Below are 13,793 nucleotides of genomic sequence, written 5' to 3' on the forward strand. Positions count from 1 at the left end.
GTCCCTCAAAGTCTTAACTCATTCCAGCATTAACTCAAAAGTCCAAGTCCAGAGTTTCATCTGAGACAAGCCAAGTCCCTTCTGCCTATGAGCCTGTAAAACCAAAAGCAAATTAGTTACTTCCAAGATACAGTGGGGGTACAAGCATTGGGTTAATGTTCCTATTCCATAACTTGGCCAAAACAAAGGGGCAAAGGCCCCATGCAAGTGCAAAACCTGGCAGGGCACTCACTTAATTTTAAAGCTCCAAAATAATCTCCTTTGACACCATGTTGCATCCAGGATAAGTTGATGCAAAGGATGGTCTCTGCAGGGTACCCAGCCCCTTTGGCTGTTTTCACAGCCTGGCATTGAGTGCTTGCAGCTTTTGCAGGCATACAGTACAAGTTGTTAGTGGATCTACAATTCTGGGGTCTGAAGGATGGTGGCCTTCTTCTCACAGCTCCACTAGGCAGTGCCCCAGTAGTGACTCTGTGTAGTGGCTCCAACCCCACATTTCCTCTCTACATTGCCCTAGTAGAGATTTTCCATGGCAGCTCTGCCCCTGCAGCAGACCTCTGCCTGGACGTCCAGGCATTTCCATACATCCTCTGAAATCTAGGCTGGGGTTCCCAAACCTCAGCTCTCATCTTCTGCACATCTGCAGGTCCAACACCACTTGCAAGCCACCAAGGCTTGGGGCCTGCACCCTCTGAAGCAGCAGCCTGAGCTGTATGTTGGCCCCTTTCACCATGGCTGGAGCAGCTAGGAGGCAAGGTGCCATGTCCCAGCCTGCACAGAGCAACAGGGCCCTGGGCCCAGAACATGAAATTATTTTTCCCCTTAGGCCTCCAGGCCTGTGATGGAAGGGGCTGCTGCAAAGATCTCTGACATGCCCTGAAGACATTTTCCCCATTGTCTTGGCTATTAACACCAAGCTACTTATGCAAATTTCTAAAGCCAGCTTGAATTCCTTCCCAGAAAATGAGTTTTTCTTTTCTACCACATGGTCAGGCTGTAAATTTTTCAAGCCTTTATGCTCTGCTTTCCTTTCAAACATAAGTTACGATTTCAAACTATCTCTTTGTGAACGCATATGACTGTATGCTTTTAGAAAAAGCCAGGTAACCTCTTAAATGCTTTGCTGCTTAGAAATTTCTTCTGCCAAGTATCCTAAATCATCTCTCTCAAGTTCAAATTTCCACAGATCTCTTGGGCAGGGGCAAAATGCAGCGAGTCTCTTTGCTAAAGCGTAGCGAGAGTGACCTTTGCTCCAGTTCCCAATAAGTTCCTTATCTCCATCTGTGACCACCTCAGCCTGAACTTCATTGTCTGTACCACTGTCAGCATTTTGGTCAAAACTATTCAACAAGTCTCTAGGAAGTTCCAAACTCTCCCACATCTTCCTGGCTTCCTCTGAGCCCTCCAATCTGTTTCAACCTCTACCCGTTACTCAGTTCCCAAGTTGCTTCCACATTTTCAGGTTATCTTTACAGCAGTACCCACTTGCAGTACCAATTTTTTGTATTCATCCATTTTCACACCACTATAAAGAACTGCCTGAAACTAGGTAATTTATGAAGAAAAAAGGTTTAATTGACTCACGGTTCTGCACAGATGAGGAGGCCTCAGGAAACTTACAATCATGGCAGAAGGCAAAGGGAAAGGAAGGCTCATCTTTACAAGGTGGCAGAACAGAGAGCAAGCAAGGGGAGAACTGCCAAACACTTTTAAACCATCAGATCTCATGAGAATTCACTATCCTGAGAACAGCACTGGAGAAACTGCCCCCGTGATCCAATCACCTCCCACCAGGCCCCTCTCTCGACATGTGGGGATTAAAATTAGAGATGAGATTTGAGTGGAGACACAGAGCCAAACAATATCAATCATTCTGTGACAGTTTCTTAATCTACAAACCATGAACACCTCCCCCTAAAAATGGAGATAAATAGAATTTTGAGGCTCTCTGATCTTGGAAGGGGGGCAAAATGCACCATTTTCCCACTAACTTTTAACTGAAATTTAGTATTTTTTTCATTATGAATATAGGCAACACATTCATATCTATGATCTGTCACCAACCAAAATTAAAAGTATGTTTATAGTTTGTTACAGTTGTTGCAGATATCTCCAGATATTATCAATATTCATCACTATCATCAGATTATGGCATTATGAAATCTGCCTCTTAGGCCTGGCTCAGTGGCTGATGCCTGTAATCCCAGCACTTTGGGAGGCCAAGGCTGGTGGATCACCTGAGGTCTGGAGTTCGAGACTGGCCTGGCCAACATGGTGAAGCCCCGTCTCTACTAAAAATACAACAATTACCTGGATGTGGTGGCGGGTGCCTGTAATCCCAGCTACTGAGAGGCTGAGGTAGGAGAATCGCTTGAACCTGGAAGGCAGAGGTTGCAATGAGCCGAGATTGTGCCATTGAACTCCAGCCTGGGCGACAAGAGTGAAACTCAGTCTCAAAAAAAAATAAAGGAAAAGAAATCTGCCTCTTAGTTTTGTTTATTTAAGATGCTAATAGGGAGGTTCATAAAATACCGTATCACAAATTTGCTTTTTAAAATATCTTTAATAGCATATTTCAATATAGTTAGTATTCTTTGTGGTTCTATTCCTTCAAAAAAGGGATCTGTAAATTTCACCAGGCTTCCTAAGGAGTACATGGCACACACACAAAAATTAAGACGTCCTACTTAAATGATCTGAATGGACATTTCTCCAAAGAATATACACAAATGGCCAATAAGCATAAACACAGACATACACACATGCACACACACACACACACCCATGAACATCATTATTCATTAAATAAATGCAAATTAAAACTACAGTGAGACATCCCTTTATGCTCAGTAGGATGACTATAATCAAAAAGTCAGATAAGGCCAGACATGGTGGCTCACGTCTATAATCCCAGCACTTTGGGAAACTGAGGGGGCTGATCCCTTGAGGTCAAGAGTTCAAGACCAGCCTGGCCAACACGGTAAAACCTCGTCACTCCAAAAGACACAGGTCTCACCGGGAAACTGAGGACCTTCATGACCAGGGAGCCCAGCAGGGAAGCCATGGGGCTCCAGCATACAAAATGCACTTTTCTGTTTTCTTCAAACAGCTTTACTTCATGTTTTTTTCTCCTTCTTAATTAAGTTAAAATGCTATAGCTTACAATTCCATAGCTGTGCATAGAGGTCCTTGTTGGTTTATGTTCCAGGTTCTGAATCTGATCATTTCCCTGTTTTACTAGACAACATATTGTTTCAAATGACTTTGCTTTTTAAATGAAGGCTTACATAATCTGACATTAAGTTGATTTTATAAAAATAATATTACATTCTGGGGATCTATTTTTAATTCAAACCTTTAACTCATGTGAAGACATTAGCTTTTACAGGTGATCTACCTTGAATCTAAAGCTTAAGCTATGTGGTAAATTTCTCCGCAACTGTATTTGGTAATGGTCGATTTGTTCTTTGGTAAAACCTAATCACCTAGGCTGGGTGCGGTAGGTCCCGCCTGTAATCCCAGTACTTTGGGAGACTGAGGCGGGCGGATCACCCTGAGGTTCGAGACCAGCCTGACCAACATGGAGAAACCCCATCTCTACTAAAAATACAACATTAGCCAGGTGTGGTGGCACATGTCTGTAATCCCAGCTACTCGGGAGGCTGAGGCAGGAAAATCACTTGAACCCGGGAGGCAGAGGTTGCAGTGAGCCAAGACTGCGCCATTGCACTCCAGCCTGGGCAATAGAAGTGAAACTCCGTCTCAAAACAAACAAACAAACAAAACAAAAGAAAAAAATCATCTTGCAAACAGGTGTGAGGGTAGAAGTCATCTTCTCTGCCTACCTACCCACACACAAAAGCATGCACCAGAGAGAGAAACAGAGACAGAAAGACAGACAAAAATGAGAAAAAAGGAGAAAGAAGCAAAAAAAAAAGGACAAAATTTGCCTATTATAAAGTCCTGGGCAGCGACTGAGGGTCACTACCATAGGCAACTTGTGCTCAGATTCAAATACCAATATTTCCTTTTAAAATAACTAAAATCAGAATTCAACGAGATATTTGTATTACCACGTTCCTAGAAGGATTTTTCACAATAGCCAAAAGGTGGAAGTAACCCAGATATCCATTAACAGTGAATGGATAAACAAAATGTGGTATATCCATACAATGAAATATTATTCAACCCTTAAAATGAAGAAAATTCGGACACATGATACAACATGGATAAACTTGGAGGCCATTATGCTGAGCAAAATAAGCCAATCACAAAGGGAGAGATAGTGTATGATGCCATTTGTATGAGGTATCAAGAATAGTTAAATTCATAAAGACAGAAAGTAGAAAGGTGGCTTCCAGAATTGTGCGGAGATGTTGTTTAACAAGTATACAGTTTCAGTTTTACAAGATAAAAAGAATTCTGGAGATGCATGGTGGGGTGGTTGCACAACAATGCAAATGTACTTAACACCACTGAATTGCCCTCTTAAAAATGAGATGATACATTTTATGATGTGGGTATTTTACCACGATTTAAATAATTTTTAAAAATAATAAAAAACCGGCCAGGCGCGGTGGCTCACGCCTGTAATCCCAGCACTTTGGGAGGACGAGGCAGGCGGATCACGAGGTCAGGAGATCGAGACCATCCTGGCTAACACGGTGAAACCCCGTCTCTACTGAAAATACAAAAAATTAGCCGGGCGTGGTGGTGGGCACCTGTAATCCCAGCTACTTGGGAGGCTGAGGCAGGAGAATGGCGTGAACCCGGGAGGCGGAGCTTGCAGTGAGCAGAGATCACGCCACTGCACTCCAGCCTGGGCGAAAGAGCGAGACTCTGTCTCAAAAATAAATGAATAAATAAAATAATAATAATAATAATAATAAACCAAAATCAGCTTCCCAAAATAGAGCCTGACACCTTAATCAAAGCTATCTATCTGGATTTCGTGTCTGGGTTAGTCCAATATTTTCTGCCAGTCTTCATTTTTACCCTTGGGGGAAAGAGAGGAAATAAAAACAAATTAAAATAGTATGCCTGAGGCTGGAGAATCGCTTGAACCCGGGAGGCAGAGGTTGCAGTGAGCCGAGATCGCGCCACTGCACTGCAGCCTGGTGATAGAGCGAAATTCCATCTCAAAAGAAAAAAGAAAAAAAAATAGTATGCCTGTTTCCTCTCCTGCCCTTCTTTATTAAATACAATATTCCTGGAATTCTCTGTTTTAGGGGTCTTTAGAATTATTCTCCCAGTGGTTCTGAAGGCAATACCTTTCAATATTATAGTTCAGCAGTATTCTGTAGCATGGAGAAAGGTTTAAAGATTTAATTCTAAGACCTGAAGCAGAAGTTGTAAAATACACTTCAAGTTTCATTCACAATTATTGAGAATGCAACTGTAACACATAAAAGATGAGTTGCTTGGGGCTTAGTTTTCATCTGGTCTTAACACACACACACACACACACACACACACACACACACAGCCAGAGGTAATCTTGGCAAAGCAGTGTTGAGCCAGTGCTAAGAGAGTCACTAATAATAGAGTAACACCTTAGTAAAATCACTTTCCTTTTATTATACCTTAAAGCATGCTAATTTATAGACGCTGAGTCATCCACAACATGAACGATTTTATATTTCTGGGTATGGTAGTAGTCATTCATTTAACAAATATTTATAGAGTGCATGCTACATGACAAGTCCAGTCTTCGCAGAGCTCACAACGCAGACACTTGCTCTCAGCTGAACAAGTCAGTTGGAACATGCAACAACCACGCAACAACCACTTTCCTCCCTCCCCCAGCCGTGGTCACTTCTAAGCTGGGATCCTACTGTCTTTTTTCAGAAATAGATGAGGGCAGAGGTGGCAATTTAGAAAGTCAGCAAATAAAACTTCATAGATTGGATCCTTATCAATTAGAAAACTCAGCCCCAGCTTCTATCTCTAGCCAATCACAAAAGGATAAATACTGTATGATGCCACTTATATGAGGTACCCCTGGAGTAAATTCCTAGAGACAGAAAGTTGATCTAACCAGCTTAACTATTCTTCAACCATCTCAGTTCAAAGGAGAGACACACCGCTAAGCTGCCTCTGTGGGACTATACTAATTGTTTCATCTACAAAATTATTATTGTTATTGCTAGTGCTATTATTATTATTAACACTTGCATAGTGCTTACTATGTAATATTACATATATATGTGTTTGTATACACATGCTTGTGCGCACACACACACACACACCCCGACATACACATTTAATAGTAGTAAGGACTAGCATTATTCTCCATTAATAGATGAGGAAACTGAGCCACAAAAAAGTTAGATAGGGCCAGGTGCAGTGGTTCATGCCTGTAATCCCAGCACTTTGGGAGGCAGAGGCGGGCAGATCACGAGGTCAAGAGATTGAGACCATCCTGGCCAACATGGTGAAAGCCCGTCTCTGCTAAAAATACAAAAGATTAGCTGGGCATGATGGCACGCACCTGTAGTCCCAGCTACTCAGGAGTCTGAGGCAGGAGAATCTCTTGAACCTGGGAGGTGGAGGTTGCAGTGAGCTGACTGCACTCCAGCCTGGCGACAGAGTGAGACTCCATCTCAAAAAAAAAAAAAAAAAAGAAGTTAGATAACTTACCCCAAGTCACCCCATTAATAAGTGGCAGAAGTAGGATTTGAACCCAGGCAGTTTGGCTCCAGAATCATGCTCTAAACCAGTCTTGCATAAAGTAGCTAGACTTGAAACTTTTTTATACTGGTCTGTGAGATGATAAGGAGATTACACCAGATTGTAAATCTATGCACTGCTTCCTTCATTAAGAAAGTCTTGTTATGAAAAAATATCAACTGAGCTAAATAGTGTGCTTTTTTGGAGCTGGTTTACATTCTGGTGCAAGCTTCTTATCTCCTTGGGAAACAGTAGCAAACAGTTATAGAGCGGCATTAGTCAGCAAGCTATACTTTGGGTAGCACTGCTAAGCCGTTATGCCTTCCTGTCTCCTAAACTACCTCCCATAGAAGACACAGCATCCACATTTCTTGGGCAGGACTATGACTGTTAACCAGAGGTGTTTGGAGAAGTCAGTAATGGTCAAACTCTATCAAAGGGTACCCCAATTCCAAAGAAAATCTTAAAGGGATGAAAGGATTTCCAAGTCCCAGCCCACCCATCCCAAGCAGCATTTAATATCTGTAAGGTATAGAAACCTCCATGGGAACAAATCCTTTCCAGACGAATGTACAAAAAGGCATCTTCTAGAGTGACAGCTGGAGCCCTTTGTAATTTAGCTCGGCTTTGAACCCACTCTAGTTGGATGCAAAATAAGCCAAATTATGGTTACTCTCTCGGAAAGAGATAAGACTTCAAGATTTGTCTTTTCTTTTATATGGATGACCTGAAGCTATAGCCAGAGGAGGGTGCTCGATTACAAAGCATGCCTGAAATAGAATCCTGTTTCAATCAGTCAATTAGTATGGCATTTGGACGGGATAAATGCAATTTCATGTGCCAAATGTGAAAAGGTAAAGAATAGCAAACACATGCAAGTCTTTGAAGCAACTGAAATTTGGGAACTAAAGTTCCCAGGGGCTTATAATGTCAGAAACTACAACAATTTTTCTAGGGAAGCGTCAGAAAAATGCAGCAACTCATAATAAAATCTTGCAAAGAACTGGGCATATATTCTGAAGATGCAACTCCGCACTGAATAGATGCTGAGACGCAGTATAGTTCGGTGGTCAAATGTGGGCTCTGGGTGAATTCCTGGCTCTGCTGCTTATAGACCTGTGACCATGAGTGTTAATACCCACATCTACTATTTCTTTATTTGCAATGGCATCTGCCTAGCAGAGATCTTATGAGAATAAACTAAAATGCTAAGCATAGTTTCTGGCACAGAGGAAGCCACACTCCATAAGGGTTAACCTTGATTATCAATGAATGCATAGATCACCCCAATTTTAGCTTTTACTTTTTAAGTTTGGGAAACTGTGCTTCTTTCCAAAGCCTCAGTTTCACCACCACCTACATCATCACCATCACCTCCATCATTACTGCTTCCAGCACCACCACCATCATCACCTCCACCATCACCACCGCCTCCATCATTGCAACAACTATCACACTCACTACTACCATCGCTACCACCTGCAACATCATTACTACTATCGTCAGCAACATCACTCCACCATCACCCCCACTACCACCATCATCACTAATACCACCATCACCACTATTACTATTACAGCCACCTCCACCACCATCACCCCCACTATCACCACCAACTCTACCACCACCACTGTCATCACCACCACCACTACCACCGTTATCCCTAGCACACAATTACACAATTCTCATTTTGTTATTATTGCAAAACCAAATATCTGTAATTGGACAGCTACTATTCCCATAACAGCAAAAACCACTTCTACTTTTCTCTACTCCTTTTCAGACTCACCTTTCTCCAGAATATTTGAGAACATGAGATTTTTGTCACACTTGCATTGTGATGTTGATCGCGATTGCCCCAGCTTTTCCACTGGTACTTATTGATCTATGCTGCACTCAACATGCTACATGTCACAGCCGGAAACCCAAGCAATTCTACATGTTCCCCAATGCTATAGTAATAGGCCTATACTTGTGTCTACTTTTCACTGCGAATGTCACTAACTGTCATCTAGTTTCCTAGCACAGCCCAATACACTAGAATACATGGCCTCAAAGTCAGGCCTAGATTCAAATCCTGACCTTGCCTCTAGCTTTATGAACTTAGGCAAATAAACTTACTTTTCTGACTCTTGGGCTTATTTATCATGAAATGGCATTTACAATATTCATTTCATGGGAATTAGGAGGAATCATAAATGAGGTTAAGTCTCTCAAATACTTAGGACTCTATTTAGCATAAAGCAGGAGCTGAATAGGAGAAAGTTTCCTTCCTTTCTTTCCTTTTTCTGTAACACTTCTTCAGTCAGTCCATAAAGCTGTGATTCCCAAGCTTTGAGCAATATCAAGATCACCTTAAGATCTTGCTAAAATCTGGACTTTGGAGTCCCACTCCCAGAGTTTCTGATTGAATAGGTTTTAAATGAATCCTAAGAAGGTGTATTTCTAACAAGTATCCTCACCCATTCACCCACCCGTGATACTTGTTCTTCTGGTCCAGGGACATGTTGAAAACCACCTCTGTATACAAACAGCAAAAAGAAAAAACAAAATGATCACTAAAATTTGAAGATAAAAGCCTAATACACATCAAAAAATTTTGTTTTAAAAAACCATAAGAGGCCAGGTGCCGTGGCTCATGCCTGTAATCCCAGCACTTTGGGAGGCCGAGGTGGGTGGATCATGAGGTCAAGAGATCCAGACCATCCTGGCCAACATGGTGAAACCCCGTCTCTGCTAAAGATACAAAAATTAGCAGGGCGTGGTGGCGCGCGCCTGTAGTCCCAGCTACTCCGGAGGCTGAGGCAGGAGAATCGCTTGAACCTGGGAGGTGGAGGTTGCAGTGAGCCAAGATCATGCCACTGCACTCCAGCCTGGTGACAGAGTGAGACTCCATCTCAAAAAAAAAAAACCCATAAGAAATATTTAACCCACCTTTTTAAGGAAAATAATAATAAAGCATCTCAATAAGTGGTTCAATGACAGAGTGTACAAGTGTCATTTTCACACTGTAGTGAATGTTGTTAATGCTCCTTCATGCCCTTTTTCCCTCTTGTTCACAGCAGCTCCCTGTGCACTTTCACTCCCAATATCCAGCACTTGAATTTTTATTGTCAGCTTTGCCTAGAAGCCCTGATAGCTGAAAGTGCCTGGGGTTTACATGTTTCTGGGTTAAGCCTTTGACTAATGACTGGTGTATACAGCTAAACAAACACTATAGCTCCTTGCCCCAGCTAGGGATGACTTTCAGGTGTGACCTGCCCTGTCTCCTGTGAGAACAAAGCCAACATTACCCTTCACGGGACTTTGACTGATATCGCTCTGTTTCTTTGTCCTTCTTTTCCAGCTCTCATCTCTTTAGTTCTCTACAACTTTTACTAGGGACCACTTCTTTTTGTATATTTTTATTTATAATTAACACATAATAATTATGCATACTTATGGGGTGCAATGCAATGTTTACATAAATGTGTCATAATCAAATCACGATAATTAGCATATCTATCACCTTAAACATGTATTATTTCTTCATGATGAGAACATTCAAAAACATCTCCTCTAGCTTTTTTGAAATACATAACACATTATTACTAACTCTAACCATCCTACTATGTAATAGGATACTAGAACTTGTTTCTCTTATCTAAATGTAGCTTTGTACTCATTGACCCATCCCTTACTATCCCTCCTTCCTCCATCCTATCCCCATTCTCTGACAACCACTATTCTACTTTCTACTTTTATGAGAACAACTTTTTAGTTTCCACATATAAGTGAGGTCATGCAGCATTTGTGTTTCTGTGCCTGGCTTATTTTACTTAACATAATTTCCTCCAGGTTCATCCATGTTGCCACAAATGACAGGATTTCATCGTTTTCTATGGTCAAATAGTATTTCACTGTGTATATATACCACATTTTCTTTATCCATGCATCTGTTGATGGACATTTAGGTTGGTTCCCTATCTTGGCTAAAGTGAACAGTGCTGCAATAAACATATGAACACAGGTATCTCTTCAACATACTGACTTCACTTCCTTTGCATATGAAATCCCACTACCTAGTAATGGGATTTCTGGATCATATGGTAGTTCTGTTTTCAATTTTTCCTCTTTTCCATAATGGCCGTACTAACTTACATTTCTACCCACAGCGTATAAGGGTTCCCTTTTCTCGTATTCTCTCCAGTATGTGTTTTTTGGTTTCTGTTTTTTTATAGTAGCCATTCTGATTGGAGCAAGGTGATATCTCTTTGCAGTTAGAATTTGCACATCTCTTGGTCATCTGTATGTCTTCCTTTAAGAAATGTCTATTTTTTTGCCCATTTTTTGAGTTTTTTTGACCATTTTTTTAGTTTTTTTGTTGTTGAGTTGCTTCAGTACCTTATCTATTTTGATTATTAATCCTTTAGCAGATATATAGTTCACAAGTATATTCTCTCATTCTGTAAGTTATTTCTTTGCTTTATTTTCTTTCCTGTGCAGAAGCTTTTTTGTTTGACGTAGTCCCATTTGTCTATATTTACTTTTATTGCCAATGCTTTTGAGGTTTTATCCAAATAATCTTCATCTAGACCAATGCCATTGAGCTTTTCCTCTATGTTTTCCCTTAGCAGTTTTGTAATTGCAGGTTTTAAATTTAAGTCTTTAATCCATTTTGAGTTAATTTTTGTATCTAGTGGGAGATAAAGGTATAGTTTCATTCTTCTGTATGTGGCTATCCAGTTTTCCCAGCACCATTTCTTTTGAAGAAGCTGTCCCTTCCCTATTGTGTATACTTAACATCTTTGTCAAAAATCAGTTTGCTATAGATGTCTGGGTTTATTTCTGGGCTTTCTAGTTTGTTTCATTGGTCTCTGTGTCTGCTTTTATACTGGTACTGTGCTGTTGTGGTTTTTTTGTTTGTTTGTTTGTTTGTCTGGGAAAGTCTTTATCTCTCCCTTGTTTATGAAGTACAGCTTTTCTGGGTACAGTATTCTTGATTAGCCAGTGTTTGTTTCTTCAGCACTCTGAATATATCATCAGGCTCCCTCCTGGCCTGTAAGGTTTCCACTGAGAAGTCTACTGCCAGGTGAGTTGTAACTCCCTTATGTGTTATTTGCTTCTTTTCTCCCACTGCTTTCAGCATCCTTTCTTTGTCTTTTACATCTGAGTGCTTAATTATAATATGTCTTGGGGTGTACTTATTTGGGTTGAATCTGATTGGTGACCTTTTACTTTCCAGTATTTGGATAGCTGTATCTTTATCTAGGTTTGGGAAATTTTCTTTCATTACCCCTTTGGCATTCTCAAGTCCCTACTGAATCTCAATAACCTGAATATTTGCTCTTTTGATGCTGCCCCATAGTTCCTACAGGCTTTCTTCATTCCTTTTCATTTTTTTTCTCCTCTGACCATGTATTTTCAAATAGCCTGTCTTCAAGCCCACTATTTTGAAATATGTAACATATTATTATTAACTCTAACCATCTTCTTTCCTTTGCTTCTTAACCAGTTCTTTCCTTTGCTTTATCAATTCTGCTGTTGATGCCCTCTATTGCATTGTTCATTTGGTTCATTGTATTTTTCAGCTTTAAGATTTCTCTTTGATTTTTTATTATTATTTCAGTCTGTTAAGTTTCTCTGATAAATTACTGAATTGTTTCTCTATATTATATTGAAGTTCATTGAGTTTCCTTAAAGTAGCTATTTTGAATTCTCTGAGAGACCATGCTACTTTAGGGTGTCTTATTGGGTTCATTTGGTGAGGTCATGGGTTCCCCAAATGTTCCTGAGGCTTATGGGCATGTGATAATGCACAGACATTGAAGATTTAGATATTTATTTCAATTGTCACAGTCTGGCTTTTTCAGTGCCTATCCTTTCAGAGAATCTGTTGTTTAACCATAGAGGCTAGCATTGTGCCAAGAGCAAAATTGTTACTCAAAAATTAGTTTGTTAAATTGATGAAAGAATGAATTATCGTTCTGCCACTTACAAACTATGTGACATTGGGTAAGTTTTCTTATCCATTAATGTTGGATAAAAATACCTATCCTGAAGGTTCTGCTGTGAGAATTAATTTTTTTTAAAGATCTATAGAAGCATCTAGAATATGGTACCTGCAACTTGATAGATCCTCAATAAATTTTGGTCACTTTTCTGTCAATTTCTCTACCCTCATGTTTTAAGCACGGGGCATGGGATAGCCCACGGGCACTTGGGAAATACTGTCAGAGAATCCTGGAATCCATGTCAAATAAAGTGAAATGGAAGAAATCAAACACCTCACCGTAGTTGTGCAATAACAATAAACCAACCAACCGATTTGTGTGGAAAGCCCACTCACACACCGCTTTCCAGAAGTACCACTTTATCCACACCGCCACATGTAGAGAAACCTGGCTTGCTATTCCCAGACAACATGCTGTTTTTCCAAGGACTGCTAGTCAAAGGCAAGGTGAATATCACTGTCATTAAATATTTTTAAAATACTTGAAACTGAGAAAAAAAAAGAGAAAAAGAAAAAAATACTTGAACTGAAATTCTTGCAAGGGAAAACAATATTAACATGTTCCCTGAAATGTTTCCATGCTATTAAAAAAGGAAGGAACTCTACATTACCATATTTATTACCAAAGCAACCTCCTTCTAATCTATTGTTTTGTTCATCTCTGATTTTCAGCAATTCACATCTCCCTGATGAAGACTAATTTCCATAAATGCTTTACAGAATTCAAAGAGGACAGATCTTTGGATCATTCTAATATTATTAATAAATGCTAAGAGGGTGTAACAAAATTAATGAGGAAATTTAATAATTCTCCTATTGGAATTTCCTTTCCCTGTCATTCCCAGGGGGAACATGTTAGTGAGCACTTTCTGTAGACAATATTGTTTAATGGAAACTTTGCAAAAATTAGAATTAGGCCTTTGGTGAACAGGGATCTTTAATTTAATTTGTTTTTACTGCCAGAACACAGGGAGTTACTCACAGCGGATTGCACCAGCAGGCAGCCTGTTAGAATTAAGTTTTGTTGTGATCACCAGGGTAATGACTTCTCCAAGGCCTGGTGTTTGGAGAACAGTGTGGTTTAGTTATTACGGGAATCGTAAATGGCATTAATAAAGTCCTGGAGGAGCAA

At 40.3% G+C, this 13,793-nt stretch overlaps 1 long non-coding RNA gene across 1 annotated transcript in view; it reads right to left on the reverse strand.

Moving 5' to 3' along the window:
• Positions 1-13,793, reverse strand: part of LOC129137694 (uncharacterized) — a 51,913-nt gene that overhangs the window by 21,582 nt on the left and 16,538 nt on the right. Inside the window, exon 2 of the long non-coding RNA XR_008540450.2 lies at positions 2,311-2,427. This is a non-coding gene — a long non-coding RNA (uncharacterized LOC129137694). The remainder of the gene's footprint in view (positions 1-2,310; positions 2,428-13,793) is intronic.

The sequence above is a fragment of the Pan troglodytes genome, chromosome 19 (assembly GCF_028858775.2).
Source record: "Pan troglodytes isolate AG18354 chromosome 19, NHGRI_mPanTro3-v2.0_pri, whole genome shotgun sequence".
Lineage (NCBI taxonomy): Eukaryota > Metazoa > Chordata > Mammalia > Primates > Hominidae > Pan > Pan troglodytes.